The sequence below is a fragment of the Danio rerio genome, chromosome 4 (assembly GCF_049306965.1).
Source record: "Danio rerio strain Tuebingen ecotype United States chromosome 4, GRCz12tu, whole genome shotgun sequence".
NCBI classification, from domain to species: Eukaryota; Metazoa; Chordata; class Actinopteri; order Cypriniformes; family Danionidae; genus Danio; species Danio rerio.
The window spans coordinates 13048282-13057726 of record NC_133179.1 but is presented as its reverse complement, the minus strand read 5'-3'; the positions used below and the strand labels follow the sequence as shown (position 1 = coordinate 13057726).

The following is a 9445-nucleotide window of genomic DNA, read 5'->3' as shown; positions in this document are numbered from 1 at the left end:
GTAATAAATAAAACATAATAATACATTTAAATGAGTGAGATGATTATATATATATATATATATATATATATATATATATATATATATATATATATATATATATATATATATATAATTTGACTTGTATATCTTTATATGTCTTGTGCAATTTTTTATTAATATTTTTATTATATTATGTTAATTAAAAATGTATTAAGATGCTTTTTCAGAATTTAGCATATTGTCATTTTATATATATATATATATATATATATATATATATATATATATATATATATATATATATATATATATATATATATATATATAAAATTGCAAATAAAAGAAACAAATTACCCAAGTATCAGGGAACATCTTAATACACTTAAAATGTTGTTTAAAAAATAAATTTTTGATGTAGACATTTGACACATTAGCTTTCTCTTCTTCCCTCCTTCCTCCACCCCTGTCAGGAGCACGTTGTAGCCACCTTGTAATGCATTTTTCCACTTCTTTATCAGTGATGTGGTATGGACATTTCTCCTCACTACATCTGTGATTAAAAGATAAACAAACAATTAGTAGTGAAAAAGTACAAATGAAAAAAGAAAGATGCTTGCTCTCATATAAGTACAACCTAAATGGGACTATATATAGATGTTTTGTTCCTTTGATTAATGATTCAAAGAAATACACAGATGGAACTGCCCCTAATTGTACTGAAATGTATATTTAAAACCAACTTACTGAATAGACAGTCCTAAGGGAGAGTGCATGAAAGGCCACATTTTGGTTTGCCCTGCTCCAGTTAATTTGTTCAGCCAAAAAGTGAGCCAAAAGCTTTCCCGGGACACACCAAACTGCTTAGTGGAAAACACCAATCAATCCAAAGTAGGCTACCTACGAAGCAAAAAAACACATAAATAAATAAATAAATAAACATAAAACACTTAGAAATAAGCAAGAAACTTACCAGTTTCTTCATTTGTTCGGGCTGCTCGTTTAGTTGATTTTCAAGTTTTTACAAATCAAATTGGACAAAGAAAGGTCAAATGTGTTTACATCAGGAATTTCATCACGTCTGTTTTGGTTTTGCTGATTTGTGAGAATCAGGCACAGTTGCTGCTTTATGACGTCACATGATTTTAACTTTTTTTCAGTCGTGCTAAAAAAGAAAAATAACAAATTAGTATAAATCAACCTGTTGCTTATTCTCATGCAACTTGTGTAAATACAACAGTGGGTTAGACACTGCTGATATTCTCTAGTTGATCTTTACTTTCTAGCTGCATTAAGCCATTACAAATTTAGTGACGTCTTGAATTCTTACAAAGACATGACGAGTTGCAATAAGTTGTCTTGATCTCCGACTGCACTTGAACAAGGACTGTAAATGTTCATAGGTGTACTGGAATGTACAGCATCTGTGTATCTTGATGGTGTTCTTAAGGATCCTGCCATAGTCATTGGTGGTGATGGTACTTGCGGTGCTGCATCAATTTCTGAAATCTTCAAATCAGTTTTTTCTCCAGCCTCTTTGTTCCAAATAATTTTTCTTCATCACGTTCACTATAGTTGTGTCTTTAATGCCCCTTGATCAGATACATTTACAAAACAAAACATTATTTTAGTATAGTGCAGGGCACTAGATCAATGACAATGGCAGTGTAATAGATCAATGACATAATGTTGACAGTATGTGTTTAAAATAATTGCAAACAAACCTGTTCTTTCTTTAGGTGTATGACGGGCGATCATCGTCCTCATCTGTCTGCAAGCCAAGCTGAGTCGAGCTTCCTCATGTGTGTCTATAATAAAACATCACATTGTTGTTAACCTCCCCCGAAAAAGTTAAAATCCTGAAATACTATCAAAGTTAATTAATGGCTATAATACCTATGGTGTAAATAATCAGCACACTGAAGGTTGCACAGGATTTATTCAGAGATTCATGCAGAGTGACAGCCTTATGAATCTTAGACATAGATTTGTAAGATGGCCAAGCACATGCATTATTCTGTACCCATGAAGATTAACCTACCATTGTGGAAAATGTTTGATGATGATGATAGCCAATAACAATAAACCATTTCAGCTGTTTGTGAAGCAATTAGTAATGTAAAGTCTGAAAATCTCAATCTATGTTGAAAATGTATCAGCAGTTTACAGGTTATAGTGGACTTAAATCACCCAACTATAACATGCCTATTCACATGTTCATAAGAATGTGCTATTGGTCTCTGTGATGTGCTACAAAATGACCTCACTAACCTTTGTTAAACAAGAACAGTAAGACTTAACCGAAAAAATATTCATTTATACCCATTCATTTAAATCAGAAAGTATAACTGTCAATAACCAAAAAATAAAACCCATCAAAATCTGCTTTAAGAAATTTAGTTTTACATGTGCAAATTACAACTTGAACATAAGATATAATTGATTCACATAGGCTAACACATATAAATTAAAGCACATACTAATATATTTCTCTTAATAATAGAATGATAATTTAAAGAGAACAGTAAACGATCACTGATGCACTGCATAAACAAGTTAAACAATAACTTAACAATAACCTAACACTGTGAAAATGTTTTAAGCATTAAATTCGCAAAGTATACAGTATACAAGCAGCAAAAACCTTACCTTTCTGACCGGAATCCACTGTTTTGAAACGCCAAACTTCTTTTTCTTCTTGTGATCATCATAGCGGTTGGCAACCAGCTTTTGGAACATTACCGCCACCGTCTGGATTGGAGTTTGGACCAAGAGTTGACTCACGCATGTGTTTCTTATGAAACCATACTTCTGCTTAAAAAAACAGTCTGCATGGAAGCGTGCTATCCCGAAAATAAGCGCATTTTACACTGTTTTCCCTAGATGATATATATAATCCATTTATAAATAATATTGTTTTGTTTGCATCTAAACATTGCGACCATCCACACTAAATGTTTTTATTATTTTGTTGTTGTTGTACCATATATATTTTCTCAAATTATCATTAAACGTGGAGCTAACAAATTACTAGATAAAATAAGAATTTAATCGGTTGTCATCAGTTACACAAGCCGAGTCCTTATACGAGCCGAGACAGACTCGGGCCAGATAGGGTTAACAGGAATCTGGCCAGTGTTTACAGCTGCATCACAAACGCATGTGCGCGAGCGAGCTGCGGGCCACACTCCGCCCGTATAACACTCGTTGATGCCGAGTCGGAGCCGGAGGCGCCGAAGGGCAGCCGAGCTCGGGCCGATTACTTCCTGCTACCCGGGGCATGGATATGATTTACGGCAACACAAATATTCATTCACTCTTATCACATAACAAAGAGAGATTATGTGAATAATCACTAAGCGCCGCATCTGCACACATTTTTGCGCGTATATGATGAACATTTAGGAGGACAAATTTAGATGAAGTGTCTTAAACAAAGAACTACAATCTTTGCACACTTACTATTAAGATTGCTCTTCCACGGCTTGCCTCTTTCCCCACCGAAGTACAATGCTTCTAGTTTCTCCCGCCTGAGACGTTGACGTTACGTAAGCGCAACCATCGTAACGAGGGCGTGGTTTAGCTCAGGACAGAATGATGCTATATCGTCTTCTTCTTCTTCTTCTTCTTTTTCGTTTAATGGCGGGTGGCAAACCAGCTTGAGGTGCATTACCGCCACCTACTGTGTTGGAGTGTGAGACTTCAATGAGTGGAAGGTTTACTACTTATTCTCTAAAAAAAAAAATAATAATAAAAATAAAAAATTTAAATAAATAAAAATAAAATAAAAAAAAAACACATTTTTTAAACCCTTTCATGGTAAATTAATAATAATAAACAATATTCATAATAAAAATCTAAATAAAACTAACTAAACAACCAAAATATAATTCTTTCCGATTAAATCCTGTAAAACAAACCTGTACTCCTCAAGAATTTTAGCAGATAATCATATACTTTAGTTTCTTTCTGAGCCTTTTTAAAAATGTTAGTGATTGTAATGTCTGTCATGTCCAAATCTCTTAGTTTTATTTTAAACTGATCCCTCTCTCTTCTATATTTTGTGCACTTGATTAATACATGTTCTATGGTTTCGATCTGTCCACAATGTCTGCAGCATTCTGTTTCCCTTTTCCCTATCTTGAATAGTGAACTGTTTAAATTGGAAATGCTATATCGTCCTTTGAGAAACATATTTTTGAGTGAGTGGTTTATTTTTAAATATTGGAATATCAAAGTATGCCTTTCTTTTTTTAAAGGGTAATGAATAAACACGAGATGATAATGTGCGTGCAAGCTTATTTCTGCAAATGTGCACCAAATAAAGTTAAATTGCAAATGAAAAGTTTCAAATAAAGTTACTATAAGTATTGTAGTGTTTTTTGTTGTTTTTAATAACAATGTGAAGAATAACGATATTTATTATTGTATTAATAATAATAATAATAACAATAATAATAATAATAGCATTTTCACTCAGCATTTACTTTTTAATACAAACCATGAAAGGTTCTATACTCATTCATTCATTTTCTTGTTGGCTTAGTCCCTTTATTAATCGGGGGTCGCCACAGCGGAATGAACCGCCAACTTATCCAGCAGGTTTTTACGCAGCGGATGCCCTTCCAGCCCCAACCCATCTCTGGGAAAAGGTTCTATACTGCCATTGATAATTTTTTTAGAATATTTAACATGTTTGAAACCTTTTCAATCAACAAAAGGTTATGCTACTTGTATATTCATTGCATTAAAAAGTCAGAGATTGACTTAACACAAAAAAACAAGTTGGCAGATGCTTTTTTGAATGAACTAGCAAAGTGTTGCTCACAAAACTCATCTTTTTAACTTAATGAATAAAATCTTTGTTTAAGTTGATTGAATGTGTTAAATGTAGTTGTACAGACTTTTTTACAGATTTTTGCTGAACCAACAAAAAAAATCAAGCAATTTCAACATTTGTCAAGTTGGATTTTTTACAGTGTACTATTCATGTTCTAAAATCATGTTACTATACTATACTATTCAAAATGTGTTACTATTTTATCAATAAGAGAACAAAAATACAGAGAAAATTGGGGGGAAGTGGAAAAAACTGAAAGAAAAAAATAAAAGAACCAAATAAGGGGGGACTTCGAGAGATTTTTACTGGGGTTCAATCACTGCTCTCTTGTTAAAGTATTCAATAAATGGATTCCATATTACATGGAAATTCTTCATTTTATTTTTGAGGGAACGTCTTAGCTTCTCAAGTTGCAGGCAAGAACTGACATTTTTTTATCAATGTGAAGCAAAGGAGAGGATCTTTTCATTTCTAATTCAGTAAAATAAATCTATCTAATAAATCTAATAAATCTATATGCCAAAAGGGTTAGAAATGTAATCGCTGTTTGTTGATTTTTAGATATTCTGCATCATTACTGAATGAATTACTGAATATAGCTAAAATAGGCTTGGGGATATATTTGTTTTCTCACCACTTCTTGTATTAATTGAAAAACCAAAATCCAATAATTAAGCATTTTAGACTCCAAAACAGGTGATCGAATGGTGCTGGAGTTTGAATAAGATGCATGAAATATATGACTGAAAATAATAATATGACTGAAATAACAATAAGGAATCTAAATATGTGCCTCTGTGTTAGCAAATGTTATTAACAATAATTTCAAATAATAAAGAAATCTGTTTTTGTCTGTATAAATAATAAACAATAAGCAATAAAATAAGTAATAAAATAAAGGTAAATAAAAAAATATATAAAATAAAATAAAACACACATAAAATGATATTACAGAAAATAATATGACAGAAGAATAAAAAGAAATATTTTGAAAACAATATGAATGAAATGCATTTTAAAAAGAATAAGAAAATATGTGAAAAAAGAAAATAATCTATATATGTACCTTTGTGTTAGCAAATATAAAAAATAAAAGATAACATTAAAAAATAAAAAAAATATTTTTTGTTTGTTTAAACATTTAAAAAGTAAAATAACATTTAAATATAATAAAAATAGATAAAAAGAAAACATTTCTAAAATAAAGTAATGTAAATATATAGAATAATGTCACAGAAAATAATATAACAGAATAATATAAATAAATATTATGGAAATGATTTATAAATAAAATGCATTTTAAAACAATAAGAAATCTAAACATGTGCCTCTATGTTAGCAAATATTATTAAAAAAAATGTCAATTTAAATATTAAAAAATAAATAATAAAAATTTATTATATTAAAACATTTATAAAATAAAGTAAAAAAACTAAATAATATCACAGAAAATAATATATAACGGAAGAATCTAAAGAAAAATTATGAAAGCATAAAATGAATTTAATGCAATAATTAAATAACTGTATTAGCAAATGGTATTGACAAACATGTTAAATCATAAAAACGTTTGTTTTGTCTCTTTAAATAAAAATATATATAAATAAATTAATCAAATAAAACATTTTTAAAATCAAGTAAAAACAAAAAAACATCATATAAAATAATATGACAGAAGAATCTTAACAAATATAATGAACACAAAATACATGAAATATATATTAAAAAACAATTATTATTAAAAATGTGTGCATTTGTATTAGTAAATGTTCTTAAAGATAATGTAAAATATTTTTAATTGATGTTTTTGTCAGTTTTAATAATAATAATTTATTATTCACCTTGTTGGTGTGAACTTTTCCGCATATATAAATTTATAAAAACCAATAAGTAATCTAATCACTTTTATACATATGTAATTTGACACATGGGGTGGTACTCTTTTCGTAAAACGACCCTTATCGTTGTATCTTTCGAAATTCCTCGATGACATCAGATGTGACGGTACGTTTGTGACAACCAATCACAGCGCAGAAAAACCCGGAACTTCTGAAGGCGCAAGAAAGAGCGCCTGTATTCAATTTGAAAAGAAGGAAAACATCAGGTATGAAGTGTTTTTATGCTTAGCAAATCTATTATCGTTTCGAAAACATTGCAAATACACTTAAAACGATACATTTATTACGACGTCTGTCATTTTTGAGAGCGGTGTTAATATTTAAAACCACATGACAACGAAAATGTTCAACAGTTCTGCCATGCGAAGCAATCTTAATATAAGTCATTTAAATATTTCATTCTCAATAATATACCAGTGTATAATTTAGAAATGAAGTGCTGGACTCGTATGTTTCTATTTAACGTTACATGGGAACATGTAGAAGATATTTGATCTTGAAAATAGCAACCAAATGCTAGACTTAAGTTTGAGTGTTTCGTTTTGAAAAGCACATCAAATAAACAAGACATGTAGAGTTTGATATTTATATTGTCAGCATTGTTTATCAACTATAAACAAGTAAACCTGCTTATTTATTTAATCCTAAGTATTCTAAATATTTCCCAAATGATGTTTAACAGAGCAAGAACATTTTCACAGTATGTCTGATAGTATTTTTCTTTTGGAGAATGTCTTATTTGTTTTAATTCTGCTAAAATAAAAGCAGTTTTTAATTTTTTAAAAGCCATTTTAAGGTCAGAATTATTAGCTCCTTTAAGCTATATTTTTTCAGATAGTCTACAGAACAAACCATCGTTATACTATACTTTGTCTAATTACCCTAACCTGCCTAGTTAACTTAATTAACCTAGTTAAAACTGTAAATGTCACTTTAAGCTGTATAGTAGTGTCTTAATAAATATCTAGTAAAATGTTATTTACTGTCATCACGGCAAAGATAAAATAAATCAGTTATTATAAATGAGTTATTAAAACTATTATGGTTAGAAATGTGTTGAAAAAAACCTGCTCTTCATTAAACAGAAATTGGGGAAAAAATAAACAGGGGGGCGAATAATTCTGACTTCAACTGTATACTGAATAATCTCAGAGGGTTTATGTTAAATATATTTGACTTTTTAAATTCTTAATACTAAAGAGTATTCCTTCATACTTGAATAATATTTTGAGAACTGATTATAAGTAACGATTTTAATTTGATTTAACAGTTTTGAAGGAAATATTATACATTAATTGCATTTGTAGTCTCACTGTATACAATACAATTAATTACACCTGACTAAAAATACACTCATGTGTCCACAACTCAAGGAACTCATTTCAGACACTCTGAAGAAAATATAAAAATATAAAAATAAACCTGACTTGCTAATTCTAATTATTTAGATTCGTTCTATTATATTTTCAATCAATGCCTAGGGTCAAAGCAAATCCAATTAGTTTTTCCACAATTATGATGGAATACCTAAAAAACAACTCCAAATATGCCTGCAACGAGCATGGAAATGAGGAAAAATCTTAAAAAGTCACGCAAAACTCATGCAATCTCTATAGGGAATCTGAATGTTTTTGAAATGTTAAATGAACTAGTTGTTGTTGTTTGTGGAGTAAAACTTGCTGCAATCCAGCATCATAACATCCGTTTGCTTGATGAGTATCTTATTGGAATTATATTATTATTTAATTATTTATTATAATTATATATTGTTACTTAATTTTTTTATCAATTAAGAAGTTTGGCACAAAAAAAAAAACAGTTTGTTTACTTTAGAGTGTCTGAAATGGTTTGTTGTAGAATCTGGTTTCTTTAATTTAAAATTCTCCTTTCTGAGAAATATTCTGCTCTGATATGTCAGATTTTTTTGTTGTGACTGGTCTGTTCCTTGGAGTGCGTGTATGATTACATTAATATAGATTAATGATGTCATTAGTTTTACCATATATGAGCAATTCAATTCAAACATTAACCTTGCCATAAAAAAAAAAGTTTTCTCCAAAAAATGGAAACGTTTTTTTGTTTTTTTTGTGTAAGCAAGTATTTTGCTGTGCTTTAAAATTACTCTGAAATGTATCTGTCAATGTTTTTAAACTATTATATTTAATTTACACAAATAAGACCAGTGCCAATTTCATATCCGTCACATCCATAATGGAGAGATGTCACATCTATAACAAAGCTTTTTCCTCATAATTACAAAAAATCTCAAATAAAATCAAATCAAATGTTTATGCTCTATAGAGAGCCGGCTCTTATCCTTCTGATTATCATCGTTTCTTTTGGGTTGTGCAGTTTAATTCACAGAATTTCTACAAAGTTGTGTATAGATTGTAAACTCTCTGACTTTTTTGGTCACATCCATAACGCATATTTATTTTCCTCATTTAATATATAAAAATGTTTACAGATTAATATTTTTCTGCTCTCATAACTCTGTGATTAGTAGTTTTGGAAAATATAAACAGATATTTCAATATAACATTATATACTTTCTCTTTGAATTCATGTTTTGAGATTTTACTGCAAATGTCACGTCATTGGTCTTTAGCCCATGGAAGTGCCAAAAATTGCTGCTTCTTCAACAATGTGCAATTTATTGTGATAAATAAAATGGTCATTTTAGTTTAATTGAGGCTGGAACTGACATTATTATGTCACACACTTTGCA

At 29.7% G+C, this 9445-nt stretch overlaps 1 protein-coding gene and 1 long non-coding RNA gene across 28 annotated transcripts in view; one reads left to right on the top strand and one right to left on the bottom strand.

Annotated features, from left to right (window-relative positions):
• Positions 1-397: 397 nt before the first annotated feature.
• LOC103910417 (uncharacterized) lies at positions 398-1570 on the bottom strand. The gene is made up of 4 exons (XR_002456990.3): positions 1310-1570; positions 953-1144; positions 727-879; positions 398-532 (listed from the first exon to the last, which is right to left on the bottom strand). It is a non-coding gene; the product is annotated as an uncharacterized lncRNA (long non-coding RNA).
• Positions 1571-6861: 5291 nt separating this feature from the next.
• The window catches only part of arhgef39 (Rho guanine nucleotide exchange factor (GEF) 39), a 105891-nt gene continuing 103307 nt past the window's right edge, over positions 6862-9445 (top strand). For 25 of the 27 annotated variants that reach the window (XR_012401545.1, XR_012401543.1, XR_012401546.1 and 22 more), the window contains exon 1: positions 6862-6923. The gene's annotated coding sequence lies outside the window, so the exon portion shown is untranslated. The remainder of the gene's footprint in view (positions 6924-9445) is intronic. The other 2 variants (NM_001328589.1, NM_001007341.2) reach the window with 1 other exon arrangement.